Here is a 19,587-nt window from a genome sequence, read left to right on the forward strand (position 1 = left end):
GACACCCTCTCCACCGCCGCGGGGAACTCAAGGAGTAAGTACTGTATACATGTCATATCACCGTTATAGTGATATGACATGTATACAGTATGTATATCCCAGCTCCCCTGTACTCCATTATAGTGATATGACATGTATACAGTATGTATATCCCAGCTCCCCTGTACTCCATTATAGTGATATGACATGTATACAGTATGTATATCCCAGCTCCCCTGTACTCCATTATAGTGATATGACATGTATACTGTAATATACATCCCAGCTCCCCTGTACTCCATTATAGTGATATGACATGTATACAGTAATGTATATCCCAGCTCCCCTGTACTCCATTATAGTGATAGGACACATATACAGTAATGTATATCCCAGCTCCCCTGTACTCCATTATAGTGATATGACACGTATACAGTAATGTACATCCCAGCTCCCCTGTACTCCATTATAGTGATATGACACGTATACAGCATGTATATCCCAGCTCCCCTGTACTCCATTATAGTGATATGACACGTATACAGTAATGTACATCCCAGCTCCCCTGTACTCCATTATAGTGATATGACACGTATACAGTAATGTACATCCCAGCTCCCCTGTACTCCATTATAGTGATATGACACGTATACAGTAATGTACATCCCAGCTCCCCTGTACTTCAATTTTTGTGATATGACACGTATACAGTAATGTACATCCCAGTTCCCCTGTACTCCATTATAGTGATATGACATGTATACAGTAATCATTATTGTATACATGTCATATCACTATAATGGAGTACAGGGGAGCTGGGATATACATTACTAAGTAATGTATATCCCAGCTCCCCTGTACTCCATTACAGTGATATGACATGTATATAGCATGTTTATCCCAGCTCCCCTGTACTCCATTATAGTGATATGACATGTATACAGTAATGTATATCCCAGTTCCCCTGTACTCCATTATAGTGATATGACATGCATACAGTAATGTATATCCCAGCTCCCCTGTACTCCATTATAGTGATATGACATGTATACAGTAATGTATATCTCAGCTCCCCTGTACTCCATTATAGTGATATGACATGTATACAGTAATGCAGGCATGTCCAAAGTCCGGCCCGCGGGCCAATTGCAGCCCGCGTTCCAGACTGAAACAGCCCTACAGGTGAGCTACCCAAATATATAACTTACGGCCCCCGGTAGTGATTCCCTGAAAGCTACTGAGGACTCCAGCGATCTCTTGACATCATCAGCTGGTGCAGGAAGGAGAGCCCAAATCTCGTGACATCCGAGATCTCGTGAGATTTGGGCTTTCCTTCTCTGTGTGCCGGCTGATGACGTCAATTCCTGCTCGACAGATCCCTGGAGTCCTCAGTGGCGTTCGCAGAATCACTAGTGGAGGGCTGTAAGTTATATATTGGGCAGCTCATCTGTGGGGTCCGGAACGTGGGCCGAGGGATCCCAGGTGGTGCGCAGGGAATTACTACTGGGGCTACCATTTATCGTATTTTTCGCTCCATAAGACGCACTTTTTTCCCCCAAAAAAAGGGGGGAAAATGTCAGTGCGTCTTATGGAGCGAATATAAAGCGGCCGGTCCGGTATTTCTGCTGCCACCATGTCAGAATACTGGGCCGGCCGCTCAGCTGTTGTCTCCTGCAGGGCCTTACCTGTTCCTCGCTCCAGCGCTGCACAGTCTTCCCGCGCTGGCTTCTGTGACAGCCGGGTGCCAACTGCGCATGTGCTGCGCTTTGTGAATGGTCATCGCAGTCTCTGGTCATCTGTACTGTGTCAGCAGTCTCTGGTCATCTCCTGTACTGTGTCAGCAGTCTCTGGTCATCTCCTGTACTGTGTCCTCAGTCTCTGGTCATCTCCTGTACTGTGTCCCCAGTCTCTGCTCATCTCCTGTACTGTGTCCGCAGTCTCTGGCCATCTCCTGTACTGTGTCCGCAGTCTCTGGCCATCTCCTGTACTGTGTCCGCAGTCTCTGGTCATCCCCTGTACTGTGTCCGCAGTCTCTGGTCATCTCCTGTACTGTGTCCGCAGTCTCTGGTCATCTCCTGTACTGTGTCCGCAGTCTCTGGTCATCTCCTGTACTGTGTCCGCAGTCTCTGGTCATCTCCTGTACTGTGTCCACAGTCTCTGGTCATCTCCTGTACTGTGTCTGCAGTCCATTGGTTCAGAATTTTTTTTTTCCTGTTTTTCGCCTCTAAAACCTAGGTGTGTCTTATGGTCAGGTGTGTCTTATGGAGCGAAAAATACGGTATCAATTTGGGCTATAATGGATTGGTGCTCAGGATCGCTTGACGTCATCAGACAGTGCAAGGAGAAACAAAGCCCAAATCTCGCGACCTCCGAGATCTCGCGAGATTTGGGCTTTCCTTCTCCCTGTGCTGGCAGAGTGATTTAACACCTGTTTAGATTTGTCATCCAAGTCACAAAATGAAAAGTATGCCGTTTTCAATAAACTTTTGCATAAAATAGTTCATTTGCATTTAATTTTAATGGTTCATCAGAATGTCGGGCAAAATGGTCGGCCCTCGCACATGTTCACTTCATCAAATCTGGCACTCTTCCAAAAAAGTTTGGACACCCCTGCAGTAATGTATATCCCAGCTCCCCTGTACTCCATTATAGTGATATGACATGCATACAGTATGTATATCCCAGCTCCCCTGTACTCCAATATAGTAATATGACACGCATACAGTATGTATATCCCAGCTCCCCTGTACTCCATTATAGTGATATGACATGTATACAGTAATGTATATCCCAGCTCCCCTGTACTCCATTATAGTGATATGACATGTATACAGTAATGTATATCCTAGCTCCCCTGTACTCCATTATAGTGATATGACACGCATACAGTATGTATATCCCAGCTCCCCTGTACTCCATTATAGTGATATGACACGTATACAGTAATGTATATCCTAGCTCCCCTGTACTCCATTATAGTGATATGACACGCATACAGTAATGTATATCCCAGCTCCCCTGTACTCCATTATAGTGATATAACATGTATACATAATTTGTATATCCTAGCTGCCCTGTACTCCATTATAGTGATATGACAGGTATACAGTAATGATTACTGTATACATGTCATATCACTATAATGGAGTACAGGGGAGCTGGGATATACACTACTGTATACAGTTTTATATTTTGTACTCTTTATTCTAAAGAAAAATGTAATTTCATAAGCTTTAAGGGGGCGTGGTTGGGGGCAGGGCTGGGGACGGGGTTGGAGCGGGACGGGGGTGGGGTTGGAGGCGGACCTGGGCAAGGTTGGGTGGGGCAACTAGTGGAGAGTAAGGTTTGTGCCTGGCTAGTAGGTCTAGACTCAAAGTTTTAAGCCCTGTATTACCCCATCGCTTCTCCCCTTGTTCTTGGTCCCAGTTATGGTTATGCCCTATTATGTCAGCCTCCCTCCATTTCTACAGAGTGGATTATAGTTAGGTTGTTGATTTGGTTTTTTTTCACTGCCACATTTATTTTTCACTTACTTATGGTCTGTTGATGTTGGCTTGATGTTGTGTGCATTAATAAACATTTTTTCAATCTTAGACTAATCCTAAGTCCAGCTACAATTAAAGCAGAGTTCCACTCACTCTGTAAAAAAATAAAAGCCAGCAGCTACAAAAACAGCCACTTACCTGTCCCATGATTCCCCATTGCCCCCGCCGCAGCCCGTTTCACCGGCTGTCCTATATTCCAGGAGGCCGGCATCTTCAGTGTGGGCTATGACAGCTTGCGCTTCACAGCCAGGTGCCCACTGTGCATGTGTGAGTAGCACTGTGCTTCCTGAATGGCCCCATCATCTTCTGGGACCTGTCACGTGTCCCACAAGACCTCGGGGAGGGCAGGAGGACAACTTTTGTTTCCGATCACCTAGGCGATCGCAGGAGAAGTGGGAGTGGGTACCTGTCAAATTCAGGTACCCATCCCCCCCGCTCCCCAAAGGTGCCAATCCTTAATGGGGAGCGGGGGACCAATCTTTAAAGCGGAACTTCCCCTTTTAAGTGGAACTCCTCTTTAACTGGTTATCCCTGCTGCTGGATACTTGCACTTGGTATTCCTTACACTTTAATGCCTACACAGTACAGTCGTAGGTAAACTTAAATACACACCTCAGCACTACAATTTCCTAAACTTGGTATAGGACAAGTACAAAAACAAGAGGTCACTCCACGAGCACTCAGGAGTCCCATATCTTGGAAACATCTAATATGCACATTTCAACAATTGCAAGCAGCTTCAATAAATCACTGGGCCTTTAACCACTTGCCTATAGGCACTTTTATCCCCTTCCTGCCCAGGCCAATTTTCAGTCTTCAGCGCTGTTGCACTTTGAATGACAAAGTACATGCAACACTATACCCAAACAAAATTTTTAGCATTTTTTTTAGACAGATAGAGCTTTCCTCTGGTGGTATTTAATCACCACTGTTTTTTTCATAAACAAACTAAAAAAGACTGAAAATGTAGAAAAACAAGGTTTTCTCTTAGTTTCTGTTATAAAATTTTGTAAATAAGTAATTTTTCTCCTTCACTGATGTGTACTAATGAGGCTGCACTGATGGGCACTGATAGGTGGCAGTGATGGACATTGATAGGCATCACCTGTGGGCATTGAATGGCAGCACTCGTATGTGGTACTAATAGATTGTAAGCTAGAAAGAGCAGGGCCCTTGAACCCCTTGTGTTTTGTTTTGCTACTGTATTGTCTCATGTTCTGTCCCCCACTATAATGTACATCACTGAGCAAACCTTTTAGCGAAATATAAATACTGTATAGTAATAATAATAGGTGGCACTGATGGACACTGATAGGTGGCACTGATAGGCAGCACTGATTGGCACTGATAGGTGGCACTGATTGGAACTGTTAGGTGGCACTGATAGGCACTGGTAGTTGGTACTGGCTGGCAATGATAGGTGGCACTGATTGGCACTGATAGGCGGCACTGATTGGAACTTTTAGGTGGCACTGATGGGCACTGAGAGGTGGCACTGAGAGGTGGCATTGATTGGCTGGCACTGATAGGAGACACTGACTGGCATTTATAGGCGGCACTGACTGGCACTAATAAGCGGCACTGAAAGGCAGCTCTGATGGTTCACTGATATGTGGCATTGATGTGCACTGGTAGGCACTGATATGTGGCATTGATGTGCACTGATGGACACTGGTATGTGGCATTATTGGGCACTTACAGATAGCATTGATGGGCACTGACAGGTGGCACTGATGAGGCTAAACTGATCATCAGTGCCCTGATGATCAGTGTAGATGTTTCCTCTGAGGAACGCCGATTACCTGTTCTCCTCTCCTCACGAGCTGTCAGAGTGAGGAGAGGACTGCCGATAACTGATATTTCTTATTTACATGTGATCAGCTGTGTTTGGACACAGCTGATCACATGACAGAGCTGATGTCATCGGTTCTTTACAGCGAACAGAGATTTGCTGTGCCCCAAGGACACAGCGCACCACCGATCGTCGTGCCGTGTGCCCCTGAGGGTGTGCATGCGCAGTTAGAATAGAAGGACATCATATAACATTCTCCCAGAACAAGAGAACAGCCACCCGCCCATCATTTTCTTATATGCGGGAGGCGGTTAAAATACAGCAGTCATGACAGTACTGTAGGCCTGCTATTTCCGATCTCCTTCTTAAAATGCTAGCTGCCTGGCTATTATGCTGACCCACTGGCTTTTGTAGACACTGTAGACACATTTACTGTTGGAGGTTCCAGTCTCGGGTTGATTATGTAAAACTTACCTTAAAAATATGACCTCCAGTGGCGTGCTGTCACCGCTGTAAAGGCTTCCATCTTCACCATCTTCCATCTTCTTTCCAGGTTCGCAGGCTCCATCCATCTGAGTAGCTGAACCGTGATGACGTCACTCCCACTCATGCTCATGGGAGTCACAGCACAGTTTTCAGAAGGAATGGCACGAGTATGTCATTCCTTCAGAGCGTATGCACCAGCTAATAATAAACCTGAATATCTCCTAAATGGTGCACCGTTTAGGAGATAATAATTTTACCTACAGGTAAGCTTTATTATAAGCTTACCTGTAGGTAAGGGTTAATAAGAGGGGTTTACGGCCACTTTAATACTGTCAGTAAATATCAGTATTGTCACTCTCCAATCATTATTTTCCACAATTTTCATCCCTTATTTCCTTTATTTGGTACTTTTTTTTAATTTTTTTTATCCACTTTGTATGATCCATCCATTTGGTAGATTTATTAAAATTACCATCCAGGTTACAGTATGTCTGGTTTATCAAACCACTCCTGAGTGCTGTAGTTTGTCTAGGCTTGACAAGCTCATTCATTCACATATTTATTCATTGTCACCCTAGGGCAGAACGTATGTTACTTTCAGGATCACCTAAAAACAAAGGGAAAAAAAGCCTAAAAAAGGAAAAAAAAACAAAAAAAATGCAGCCACCACATCTAAGGATTATTTATCTCTAATATATAACATTTTTGCCCTTAGGTATAGACATATTTCCACTGCTAATTAAGGGCTAAACTTTTCAGAGGTGTCCAGTTGTGGCAGCCTGGCTTTAGTTGTATTTGGTATGTAGGGAACAAAAACATTTTCAATCGAAATGTAGTTTTGTTTCTATTCTTACTAGGTTAAATTAGTGCTGATATTTGTTATTCTCAACATCCTTGTCAATCTATTCTGGTAAAACAGGACATTTTAGCAAACTAAAGTTTCATTTGTTGTAAATTTCCAGCACTCATTTCTACTCCCTGCCAAGAGATATTAATAAATCACACAGTGTGGTAAAATCAAATGAAATATGTGCTGTTTAATGACATAAATTATAGTTGCTAACAGAACTATTCATGTCAAGAATTGCTCCCCAGCGAATGTATAAACTACAGTGGCTCCCAGCAGTAAACCACAGAAACATTCTTAATTAATATGAAATAATGTTACATGTCAACAAAAACTGTGCTGTCAAATTACCCTAAAATATTTATAATGTCAAAGAACGCTTCTATTCTACAGAGAATCAACATTAATTGCATGCTTAAAACATGTCAGCAGGGTACACTTATAATGTAATAAAAGCTGTGTGGAAATGCTACAGAACCTTTAGTACAAATCAGTCTCCATCTATTTCCTACTGAGCATACTATTTCATGTAAATTCATGGTTTTATTTAAGATGACAAATTGGTAGCCATTCATAAATACTGTAAATGTTTTAAAAAAATATTCAGTCCTTTCAGAACCATTTCCTAAAAATGTCTTCATCAAATATTTGTAGAAAGGTGGATAAGGTGGAAATGTCATACCAAAGATGTGAAGAAAAAAGAAATATATACAGGGGTTAGACAAAAAAAATGGAAATACTACATGATTTGAAGGTGTGAAAGTACAGACATGTTTTGCTTTGAAAACGGAAGTGATGTAACATTCTTTTGCTTCTGCTGTGTGATAAGACACCTAGCTAACAGGTGGGAAGCCTCACTTTCGTCATTCACTGTATGCAATGCTAGTAATATGGAGTCATGTCAGAGCTTACTGAGCTTCAAAGAGGGCAAATATTTGGTGCCTGCTTAGCTGGTGCATCTGTGACTGAAGATGCCAATTTATTTGCCATGTTGCGAGCAGGGGCGGACTGACAACTCATGGGGCCCCCGGCAATAGGAGATCATGGGGCCCCTGTGTCCTTGCCCAAACTCAAAAAAGCCTATGAAAAAGGTACAAGGTGCATCTCATTGGGCCCCCTACTGACCCCGGGCCCTCGGGCAGTGCCCGAGTTTCCAAATGGTCAGTCCGCCCCTGGTTGCGAGGTACAGTATCAAAGGTTATGATGGTGTATACAATTTCCTGGAAAATGTTATCTGATAAGCATAAGCGAGGTCAACATGGTCAACTTACCGAAGAGACAAAAGGACATTGCTCAGGATTGTGACCCAGAATAAGAAAACAACTGCTGCAAAAGTGACTGCAGAGTTCAATCTCAGTCCTGCACAAAAATAAAACCTTTCCACCTGCAGATGAACACTGCCACCTTTAGGCTGAAGCTGCAGTAGCATCTGCAGTTCTTTTTGTTTAATAAGGTAATTGTCAAATACAACAGTATATTTAGATTACAGTATTTAAAAAATATACAAATTATTGTTTAATCTTGTTTTACATTTCTGACTACATTTAGATTACAGTATTTAATTAGATTACAGTCATTTAGACTACAGTATTTAAAAAATATACAAACTAAGGTTTAATCTTGTTTTACATTTCTGCACATTTGTCAGCCTAATATGTTCAGCTTTATATATTTTTAAAAATATAAAAAATATTTAGAGTTATTGTCAAGTTACTACAACTAACACATTCTCATGCTGCTAAATTTGACGTGGACATGTAGGCATCACTATTTCCTGGTAATGAAAAGGGTTAAGGGTAGGGTGACCAGACATCCCTGGTTTGGCAATGATTGGTCAGTGCAGCCACATGACCGTGCTGAGCAGTGAGAACCTTTTCTTTCCTCAGGGACCAGGTCCTGGAAGAATGAAGGCTTAATGGAGATTCTCATTGGTCTGTGCAGTTATGTGGCCATTCACCATTGCATGCATTATGATGCTATACAGCCACTAGGTCTGGCATTGCAGTGAAGATTCTGAGTGTGTTGCCCATTATAGCAACTGGTAGGGGAAGCAGGAGAGTGACATGGGATCAGTTAAGTGCAGCAGGGACCGGGGGTGTATTTCTAAGTTGCTTCACCTTTTCTTTCTTTATGATTTTAAGATTTCTCTGGCATCTGCCTCTCTGAGTCCATTTACACTTGTAAGCATAACTGAACCTTGATGGGGGGGAGGGGACATGTTTTGCTCCCAAAAATGCATTAGCCATTTTGTAAATCATTAAAGCTGTCCAGGACCCTTTATGGATTTGGTCTGGCACTTCCTTCTGTGGTTTAAATTCTAAGTGTCACTTCTGATTATTCATTGGAGGGTAGGCTCGATTGCATGTGAGCCACCTAATCAGAGACAGTGAACTTTTTTAAAGAGCTATCTATTTCTTTCTACTCTAGATTAACAGGCATTGAAGTCCCAGCACCTTGGACTCGTTTTGCACCAGATAAAAAGTGTCCTGGCAGACTTGGGAAGTATTCAGTAATTGTACTTTAATCATTTCCCCTTCCTTTGTCCTTGTACCCTGTACTCTAAGCTAAACTATCTGTGCGTATACTACGTACACGCACAATTTCTTTTCCCTCTGCTAATTTGTTGCCTGCCTGATCATCCCCTGGTGGCCAGCACTGTGCTGCAGAGGACAAGAATGTACCTGGGGAAAAGCAGGGTCTTGTTATAATCAGATGCTGCTACAGAGTTTAGGAGATAAGGAAAACTGGTAACAAGATTTGAGGAGAGGGCCAGTGGACTGCAGGTATTCTCGTAAAGAGATATTTGGTTTTAATAAAGTTCTTCTTCAACCACTTGACCTCCTAAAGGATTTACCACCTTCCTGACGTAGACATTTTTTGCTGTTCGGCACCAAGTTACTTTAACAGTCATGAAATACTAGTTTTTGGAAACTGACATTTTTTTTTCACTTTAACAAGATATCTCTTAGTGTGAAACTGAGTGTGAGACATTTTGGGAGCCTAGCCGCATACAAGAGATGAAAACCAACAACCACCTTCAGGCTTTCAAAGCGTGTAATTTCCTCATTTCACTTCGTCACTAGCTATCACAGTTTTGAAGGCCCTGAAATGCCAGGATAGTAGAAGTCCCTCCCCTCCCCAAATTGCCCCATTTTGCAAAGTAGACACCCCAAGGTATTTGAGGTATTTGCTGAGAGGCATGTTGAGTTCATGGAAGATTTTCTTTTTTGTTTTTTTGGGTTTTTTTACACAAAGTAGTCATTTTAATGAGATATGAGTAGGGGGATACCATATGTGTGAGACTTTTCGGGGAGCCTAGCCTAATACAGGGGCCAAAAACCAATGACCACCTTCACACTTTCCTCATTTCACTTCCTCACTACCTATCAGTTTTGGAGGCCCTGATATGCCAGGACAGTACAATCCCCCCCCCCCATATGACCCCATTTTGGAAAGTAAAGACCCCAAGAAATTTGATAATGTATTTGGAATGTAAATATCCCCTGTGATAGCAATAGGCAGTGACAAGTACTCTTACGGAGAAATCTGGGGTCTAGACCCAGATCTCTCCTCTGCTCTTAAGAGAATCTGATCACACCAAGATTGTGTGATCAAATGCTTTCCCAATTTGAAAATGGCACTGTTTACACCTGGCAAGACCAGAAGTGAAGTTTTTTTTTCTTACGTTTCAATATTTTTATTTTTTTTATTTTGTAACTTTTTTTGTAACTTAACAATAAACTTTCCAGCCTGTGATTTTAGGTTCTATCAAAATGCAATAGACAGTTTCCTGACTTCATCTTTCAAGACCCTTGTGTGTAAATTGTGTACCCTAGACTGTGCCATGCTGTACCCTAAACTATCACTCCACTAGAGAGTGGTAGCGACGGAATCAGTCTTTGAAGCAGGAACCATGTTGGCCAAGAAAGGAGGGACAAAAAAAGCAGGTGTCACACCTACTTCCGCATCTGCCACAGGTACATCTTTTTTGGGGTGACTTTTGGGTCTGGATACCAGAGAGGACATCAGAAAAACACCTCTCATGCAGATGGCTCACTGCATCTAGATTTGGAGTTTGGACCACAACACCTTCTGAATATATAAGGGTCGTGGTGATGATCTCTTCCTGAAATTTTAGGAAGAATCCACTTCTTCCAGTTGCTTTATAAAGTACAAAACTGCTGTGCAGAGCCAATTGAAATAAATATACAGATACTTTTTTTGGACCAACTTCTGGCCTTATGGTAAACTAACTACGACTTTATCATCTGGTCACTGAAGTCCACCCCTCCCATATTAAGGTTATATATTTGTGGACACAGAGGGGCTTCTCAACAACACCAGATGCCATGAAAATTTGGACCATGTCTGTGTGAATGGAAGACAGGACGAAAACATCCCATTTGTCTTTCCACTTTACTGCAAGCAATTCATCATCCTGCTTGCAAGCTTTATCCCCCTTTCTAAGTCAGGTGTTTACAAGTTGTTGGGGGAAGCTGCTATGATTAGGTGATACAGTAGCACATGAGCTAATTCCATAATCAAATAAGTCTCTAAAAAGTGATACGCTTGCATTATAGTAGTACCCCTTCCAGAATAAAGGTGACACCAAATCCCATACTATGTTGCCACTGCTCCCACATTTTTCCCTCATAAATCCTAAAAGAACATGTATAGCCTATCGACCTCTCACAGAGCTTATACATTATGACCCCAGATCTGACACACTTGCTGGGGAGATACTGTTTGAGTGAAAAATAATAAGGGACTCAGATGTTTTTTTTTGGGGTGTATACACATCTGCAAATTTCCCGGAAAGGTGATTTACAAGTAGCCGAATTTTGTGGAGCCGATTATATTCAGGGCCACCCCAAGGATGACAGAATGTATTGTCCTTGAAATGCATGAAACACATTATATTCTCATATCTACACCTGGCCATGGCAGCAGAGAACATGGGAATATGATGAATTGGGTCTGTGGACCACAATTCATTCTTTTTTGCAATGCCCATGTTAAGGATTAGACCAAAAGAAGATTTCAAACTTGGAAACCATGATATGTTTCCATTTGAATTGTCTAGCAAGGTACTATTTTGGGTTGGTGGAGATGTACTGGTCAGCATATAAATTGCTTTGGCTCACAATCAATTTATACAAAGATAAAAAAAATCAAGTTGTTACATTTGCTGTTTCCACCTGAATTGCATGTTGGGCTGTGAATGGGGTGAAAACGTGTGCTGCTGAATCTGTGTGCTGCCAATTAGGATTTGCTAGCACATCAAATTCTTGGTGGCTGCGTGACGCCTTTTAGTGCTACCCACTTCACCAGCTGAGACTGCACTTATGGGGCTCGTCACTGCACCAAGTGATACTGCAGTGCTGGTATGTAAAAGACCAGGATGTACTAGACCACTGGTGCTTCCCAGCTCACCAAAAGGTAGTGCAGCACTAGTACTGGCAATCTGCTGCATATAAGAATCATCACACCTGACCTTAGCAGGGATCTCTTCTCCATCGACTGAGCTACCTGCTGGGCTGCCACTGCTCTCTACAGGTTCGTATTCTGAGCCTGATTCTGTCAGTGATGACTTCACTTCTCTCTCATCTGTCATGAATAATTATTAAGAATCCATCGGATTTGTTCTGATGAGAGGGAGTATATACAAAAATCTAAAGAGATGTGTTGTCATTTTGTCAAACAGGGGTACTCCAGGTCAGATTTAAATATCGCCCTTGATATTACTGGAGCCACCTCCAGGAACCACCTATTGAGGGAGAAAAGAAGGAGGAAGGGAAACCAAAATTCATCTGTGTTCTCCACTGCTTATTGCATGGAGTTCTATAAAGTAAGAAAAATTATAGAATGTTACATCCCAGTCCTTTATAAGGATGAGACATATGCAAAAATCTTGAAAAATGGGATTAAGGCGGTTTCACAATGAGCTCTGTCTTTGCAGTAATATTTATCTCCCATTTATTTTTCAACTGTCAAATCAAGTGGTTCCAATTGGTTTAGCATCAAGGGCAATTTTAAATGTGGTAAAGGAGAGTGTCCTTGCTGTCTGAGGATCAATGAGCATGACAAATTCCAGTCCAGCACAAGTGGCAAATAATATAATATAAAATCATTCATTAACTGTAATACAAGAAATTTGATTTACCTTGTCACTTGTGCTGAATGTAATGTGCAATATGTGCGAAGGACAACAAGGTGGCTAAGAGACCACCTTTCAAGACCACATATATGATACCATAAAAAATCATGATACCATTATAGCACACCATTTTAATGAGCTCCATGGGGGAATACAATGTCAATTTGCAATAGAGAAGGTAGTTACTCCAAAAAGAGGTGGTGACACATTTAGGTTACTATGCAGACATGAGGTATACTGGATATTCTACCTACACACCAGAATTCCAGGGGGGTCTAAATTTTGAGTGGCATCCTACACACTTTTATGAATAAGTGCCCTAGTCATGGGATGCCTCTGGTTTTCTATAGTGATATATTTGTGTGTGGTGGTATTAGATTATCATAATTTTTGTGTTGGGAAGACATAGAAGTACAGTATGTTTTTTAGAATAGAATATATATATATATATATATATATATATAATAAAGAAAATAATTGTATTCATATTATTTGAGTTGTTTATGGGATTGAACATTTGCATCATGTTTTTTTCTTCCCCCACAATGCCATTTATGTGGTAATCAGTTTACACATATCCTGGCAATGATTTTGAAATAGTTTTTGTTGGAGTATGTATTGAGAGTCCAACATTTTGATACTGTATTTTATGTTATTTGTTTGTTTTTGGTCTTATAGAATTTGTTACATTGTAATGTCTATTTTTGACATGTGTGATAAGCCATTATTGGCTTTCACAGCGTGTTGGAATCTTGTTTTGTTCTGCTAGATCTCATGGTTTACCTCCCCACTTATTATATATGTGGGCAGGATTGCATAATTGACCTTTGCTTACATCTGCAACGATATATAATAAAAAAAAGTGGGTGAAGTTAAATTGTGTGATATAAATGGAAGGTTGGATGGGAGACTGTAATGGATGTATCATGTATGGTGTAACACATGAGATCTTCAGTTATGGGTAGGATTGGATTTCCACTAGGACGGGTGTCGGCAACCCGCGGCTCCAGAGCCGCATGCGGCTCTTTTTCACCTTTGCTGCGACTCCGGGCACACTGCCCACCAGGTGACAGGCAATAGGGTCTTCTGTGTGCCGGGCGCCCGCTCCCCTCCCTCCTCTCGGGCGGCCGCCCCAAAAGTCAGGACTCTGCAGCTAGCCCAGCAATGGGCAAACTACGGCCCGGCGGACCTTTTAATCTGGCCTGCGGAGCGTGGCAAACATTGGCTGTCAGGATGTAGGCGGGGCAGCGTGACGAACTCCTCTCCTCTCACAGTCCGCCCTGAAGACCGGAACGGCGCGGGAACACGGCGAGAGGAACGCGCGGAGCAAAGGTAAGTGAATTGAGACAATATGGGGAATGAATTACTATAGGGGGGATGAATTACTATATGGGGGATGAATTACTATGGGGGATGAATTACTATATGGGGGATGAATTACTATGGGGGATGAGTTACTATATGGGGGATGAATTACTATATGGGGGATGAATTACTATATGGGGGATGAATTACTATGGGGGATGAATTACTATAGGGGGGATGAATTACTATATGGGGGATGAATTACTATGGGGGATGAATTACTATAGGGGGGATTAATTACTATGGGGGATGAATTACTATGTGGGGGATGAATTACTATGGGGGATGAATTACTATAGGGGGGATGAATTACTATGGGGGATGAATTACTATATGGGGGATGAATTACTATATGGGGGATTAATTACTATATGGGGGATGAATTACTATATGGGGGATAAATTACTATGGGGGATGAATTACTATATGGGGGATGAATTACTATGGGGGATGAATTACTATGGGGGATGAATTACTATATGGGGGATGTATTTTCAGTTTTAAAAATGTGGCTCTCAAAATACATTTCAATCGTGGTTTTGGCGAGATTTGGCTCAGTTGAAAAAAAAGGTTGCCCACCACTGACCTAAGGCTATGATTGTGATTATGACGATACACTGTGGCCCTGATTAACCCTTTGCTTACTGGGCCGTTAAACCCCCTTCATGACCAGAGCGCTTTTTGCAATATATGCAGTGTCGGATTTGTTTTAAATGTTGCAATGGTTTTGCGGCTCCCAGTCTTTTTTTTCCCTCTCGGAAACGGGTCCAAGTGGCTCTTTATGTCTTAAAGGTTGCAGACCCCTGCACTAGGAGTAGTGGGAGGCCGTGCTTATCTAATTTGTTAAGTATCTTAATTTGTGCCACCTGCATATATATAGTCTGGTTTGCGTTTGATACAGGAGGTTTGAATAAGTGCTTCTTTTAGCACAAAATAAGTTACCCTCTACTATTACTTCTATGTCTGTGATGTCCAGGGGCAGACTGACCATTCGAGCACTCGGGCACCGCCCGAGGACCCGGGGTCAGTAGGGGGCCCCATGAAATGCCCCTGGTACCTTTTTATAGACTTTTTTGAGTGTGCTTTGAGTGTAGGCAAGGACACAGGGGCCCCATGATCCCCTATTGCCCTGGGGCCCCATGAGTTGTCAGTCCGCCCCTGGTGATGTCATTTTGATACTACAATAAAGCCATCGAGGAGTGCAGCAAATTCCAGACTTTATTTTTTTCATTTCACAGACAAATTAAAGGCATCCCTCAGGCATGTTATTTATAGGAATGTGGCATCTTTTTGTTGACCTTTAGGCATTATTAATATTGTTGTTCCCTGCCAAACTGGATTTTTTTACCATTTCTTTGGCTATGTTACATGTTCTGCAGGGCAGTGCCCAGACAATGCCATTTGCTTGAGAATCCCTTGCTTATTACCCTATAAAATGTCCATTACAGTTTTTTAGCACTCAGACTCACCCCAAACCAAACCCAGGTAAGCCTGGCTCATGACTAGTTATTATAACTTTGGAATATTACTCTGTTATCCCCTCCTATTTTGCTTCTAGTTAGTACAGGCAATGTGCAGCTGACATCATCATAGCAACCAGTGGTACTGTGCAGCCCAGCAACCAGTGGTGATATGTAAGCAACAGCGACCTACCAACCAGTGACAGGTGGGGGGGTAGTGGGCGGTACACGCAAGGATGAATATGCAGCCACTGAAAGGTTTTGTGATTATTCTGCACACCTGAAGATGACACACCTCGCTCACCCAGCACTTACTGACACACCTTGAGGTATTTCAAAGAATTTATTAGACAAGCATAGCCTAAAAGAAAAGAGTTTTAGCAAGTGTATCTATACAGGCAATCAATAAGACAACAACATTACTCAAATATATAGTCAAACACTTGCAGTATTCCAACAAACAATAATTAAACAAAACTGAACTGCATTTACCTAGCAACAGTTGTAAAGAAAGTCCTAACTTGCTATAACAGCCCCAGTTTAATTCCACTAGCCAACAATTGATGAAAAAAATCTTCCTAAGACAAGACGTGGGAGATCACACCCTCCGAGGGACAAGGTTTTCAGTCTCTTTGCTTCTCTGAGTTTTCATTTTGGTCAGCTATGACAGGGATCCATTTATCCAGCAGATGCAGCAGAAACTCAATCTCTTTCCCACACACCTGCTTGCTTCCAGCACATCCCCTCACATGTGGTATTGCACAGAGTATGAAGGCAGAAGCAGTCTCTGAGCAGCCCTTTTCTGCTGGGCAGCACAGCATCAGTTTCAGCAAACTCTTGCCACACATGTCTGTTCCCCCTTCACTGCGACCTTGTAGTGCTCTCTTTCAGCTGCTCAGCACAGGAAAATGGTTGCAGCAACACATGGCACCCATGGTGACTTCATCCCAGCATTCTGCAGGCTGGTGGCACAACAGGGATTCCTTTCTCCAGCAGCCCAGTTCACTCTCCCCTTGCTTTCTTGCGTGGTCGATCCCCTAGACCCAATCAAGATGGCTGTCTCCTGCACTGAAGACACTCCATAGAATAGCATTACAAAGTGGTCACCTTAAAGAAGGTGGCTGCTGCTTTCTGCAATAATGAACATTCAGTGTAACCCTGCCCACACTGCAGAAGGATAATACAGCAGCAACAAAGAATAAAATTCCACATACAGAACTAGGGAGGTATGCATAAATTGACATTAAAAACAGAACACTCCTATAGATCAGAAAAGTAAACTGTTCATGCTAATATTAGCATGTGGCTTTAACATATTTATGCAAACATAAGCAGACCACTGTTACTACTGAAATGTAGGGAAAAAGTTTTAATTATTTTTTTTCTGGCGAACAAGGCTGGTCAAGAAAAACAACTATCCAAAGTAAAGCAATCAACAAAGTGTATTTACATATCATAGTCTTTCCTTTATCGGCCTCTATGCTTGATCCCTCTGATCCCAAATTCTAACTCCTGATAATGGATTCATCCAATTGAATTTACTAACTATAAATAGAAACCTTGCGCCAAAGAAACAAACAATAAATCAAAATAAATGCTGTTCAAAAAAATTACTAAACATCAAAATAAACTCATAAAGTGACACAGCGCAAATAATAAAAGATGTGAGAAAATAAATATAAGTCCAACAAACAAAGTCCCAAATTAAAGTCCAGTGTCCCAAAAATTTGTGACAAAAAATGTAACTCTAACACAACCTTCATAAATTTTCCAGCGTGCTCACATCTTCAGTGAAAAATCATTTGCTCCACACTCACCAAATACTGTGAACTCTCAAGCTGATATAGCTTTGAGAAACAAAAAAACAGGTTTGGAGGTGGAGTGTAGTATCCTCAGATGTTGTTTCTTCCTTTAACGATTTCTTACTGACTTTCCTTCCAGGGTGATTCCATATAGGGAGATATAAAATGTAAAAGAAAATGCCAATAGTATAATATTTTAAAACTGAGTAGCAAGCCTTTTTTTTAAACTCAGAATTAAAATGTGAGTGCATTTGAAGCATCACTTGATTATTAAAAGTTTTTTATACAGTGTTACGTTATTTGGTATCCTTTCTTTTGCATTTTTCATCCATTCATCCATGAGCGAGAGTTCAGGGGAAATCAAGGAGGAATCATTAGCGGCAGCTTGGGAGTTTCTTTATCCACATAAGCTGGTCACAAATTTATCGAATCACCCTTATCCATCCATCCATGAGTGAGACCTTGGAGGAAGTTAAGGAGAGATCACTATCGGTGGTTTGGAAGGCATGTCAATTCATGGAAGTTGGTTTTAAAGCCACCTAATGTGAGTGTAAGGAAGGTCTTTTAAGAAATTTTTCTTTGACCCTCATACAGTATTATATTATTGGCATTTTCTTTTACATTTTATATCGCTCTATGTGGAATCACCCTGGAAGGAAAGTCAGTAAGAAATCGTTAAAAGAAGAAACAACATCTGAGGATACTCTCCTAGATTGTAAGCTCCAAGGAGCAGGGCCCTCCTATCCCTCTTGTATTGAACTGTATTGTTGCTGTATTGTCTCCCTTTATATTGTAAAGCGCTGAGCAAATTGTTGGCACTATATAAATCCTGTATTATAATAATAATAATAATACACTCCACCTTCAAGCCTGTTTTGTTTGTTTCTCAAAGCTACAGTATATCAGCTTGAGAATTCACAGTATTTGGCGAGAGTGAAGCAAATGATTTTTCACTGATGATGTGAGCACGCTGGAAACTTTATGAAGGTTATGTTAGAGTTATATTTTTTGTCACAAATTTTTGGGACACTGGACATTAATTTGGGATTTTGTTTGTTGGACTTATATTTTTTTTCTCACATCTTTTATTATTTGCGCTGTGTCATTTTATGAATTTAATTTACTCCTCCTTCTACTGCCTTGTAGATGGTCCTCCTGTATTTTGTAGAATATAAAAGGTTATACTAGGAATACATAAGGTAGCAATACAGAGAGCCAAGAATAATAATGCCAGTGCACCAGGAGCACCTTGTGAGTTTATTTACCTTTATAGGCATATTGCCATTAGACATAAATAAGAACTCAGTAAACAGTAGATGCAGCTGCAAGGATGCTTGAAGTTCCACACCTGTAGGGGTCTTATGGACACATTAAAACAAAAACAAAGCATCAATACTAATTTTCTCTAATTGGAGTAAACCTGACAATATCAGCAGAAAGACACTGCTGAGAGGACCAATATTCCCTCTCACATCAGAGTTGTACAAATTTAGCAATTTTAAGGCAGAATTCACTTAAGCAATTCAATAAACATGGTTAGTGCTTAGTGAATGTTTATTGTATTTGCACTACTCAGGGATACCTTGCATAAAAATGACTCACTAAGCTAAGTATGAGTTGTTGCCTTTGCTAGAAACAAACATCTCCAATTAACATGCTGTTGAGGTTTCCAAATCTGTGCCAATTTCGCACGCATAAGGCAATTTGTAACCACTGTTCTTAAAAACTCCCTAGTTATTGTAGTCACTTAAGCCAGCAAAAAAACCTCCCAAGCTTAGTAAACATTTGTACACAGTTAACCAAGTAATATGTTTTCATACTAGATGTTTATATATTTATATATATATATATATATATATACACTATATTGCAAAAGTATTGGGACGCCTGCCTTTGCATGCACATGAACTTTATTGGCATTCCGGTCTTAGTCTGCAGGGTTTATTACTGAGCTGGCCCACCTTTTGCAGCTAGAACAACTTCAACTCTTCTGGGAAGGCTGTCCACAAGTCCAGAAGTGTGTCTATGGGAATGTTTGACCATTCTTCCAGGAGCGCATTTCTGAGGTCAGGCACTGATATTGGACGAGAAGGCCTGGCTCCCAGTCTCCGCTCTAATTCATCCCAAAGGTGTTCTATCAGGTTGAGGTCAGGA

At 41.5% G+C, this 19,587-nt stretch overlaps 1 long non-coding RNA gene across 1 annotated transcript in view; it reads left to right on the plus strand.

Annotated features, from left to right (window-relative positions):
• The window catches only part of LOC149457293 (uncharacterized), a 216,285-nt gene that overhangs the window by 69,296 nt on the left and 127,402 nt on the right, over nucleotides 1-19,587 (plus strand). The window lies entirely within an intron of this gene.

Source organism: Staurois parvus, unplaced genomic scaffold (assembly GCF_062004578.1).
Source record: "Staurois parvus isolate SC_StPar_1 unplaced genomic scaffold, SC_StPar_1.0 ptg000327l, whole genome shotgun sequence".
Lineage (NCBI taxonomy): Eukaryota > Metazoa > Chordata > Amphibia > Anura > Ranidae > Staurois > Staurois parvus.